The sequence below is a fragment of the Halichoerus grypus genome, chromosome 10 (assembly GCF_964656455.1).
Source record: "Halichoerus grypus chromosome 10, mHalGry1.hap1.1, whole genome shotgun sequence".
Classification (NCBI taxonomy): Eukaryota; Metazoa; Chordata; class Mammalia; order Carnivora; family Phocidae; genus Halichoerus; species Halichoerus grypus.
In genome coordinates, this window is record NC_135721.1 from 42264618 (window position 1) to 42265768 (window position 1151).

At 38.9% G+C, this 1151-nt stretch overlaps 1 pseudogene; it reads left to right on the forward strand.

Annotated features, from left to right (window-relative positions):
* Positions 1-232: 232 nt before the first annotated feature.
* Positions 233-811, forward strand: LOC118530661 (WASH complex subunit 3 pseudogene; annotated as a pseudogene).
* The last annotated feature ends 340 nt before the right edge of the window (positions 812-1151 follow it).

Sequence of the window (1151 nt, forward strand, 5' to 3'; positions counted from 1 at the left end):
AGGGTTCAGAGACTGATTGGATTGTACCAATTGGTCTCACTTATGGAATGTCAAGTGTTAGAGATTTCACTTCCCTAATGTTTTCCTCATCTTCACTGGGAGATTCATTTGTTGTTCTGTCCTCCTAGGAAATTATGAGACATTATATAAAATAGAATTAAAGAATGTAGGCTTTGGGTGATCCCATCCGTGAGGGGTTTGTAGGCGAGCCCTGGGTCTCTCGTGCAAGGAGATGGATGAGGATGGGCTTCCTCTCAGGAGGGTCAGGCACAGACCTGACCAAAGTGCCAGCTGTCCCACCGAAAACACCAGTGGCATTTTCTAAACCAGTTTGTAGTGAACACTTTACAGTTCCTCAACCACTTTCCTACGGCTTGTAAGGAGAAACTGGCAGAACTTTCTCTTCATATCTAACAAATTAGAACAACTCTCAGTATTTTCGTTGCAAAATTGTCATTTATCCCAGGCCTAGATGATGTCACATTTGAAGTGTCTCCTGTAAGTGACACTGGTATCACAAATGAATCAATCACATTCTGAAACCACTTCAGAGCAATCACAGCAGAACAGTATCTCCTGGACCACAGGAGAGTGAAATAACATCAGAAAATATCTTACTTGTGGCCAAGGACCCAAGATATGCCAGATATCTCAAAATGGCTCACATGGGTATTCCAGTAATGGCAATAAGATTACAGAAAAATGATATTGGAAGGACCCACGCCTTCTTGAGAGGTCACATGTTCCAGTGCCTAATAGCAAAGGTGAAACAAAAGAAAATTCGGATAGTCAATCTTCTTTTAGTGACTAAACTTAATTTTGGTAAAAGTTACATGTACATGTGTAGGTCTTTGTTTACATTCTGTAAGAAAGCCTGAACTTGAACTCTTAGAGAAACATCAAAGGGCTATATATCCACCACCAAGTTCTTCTATGTTAAAAAAAAAAAAAGACAAAGCATTTATAACCAAAGAAAAAAAAAAAAAAGAATGCAGGCTTTGGGAAAGCCAGATCCTAATACTGAATTTGCAACTCACAGATTGACCTTGATGAAGTTGTTTCTCCTTTCTAAGCCTCCATTTCCTTATTAGTGAAATGAAGATAATTCCCTCCTGGGATTTTTGTTATTATTAACTTAGATGATGTATATG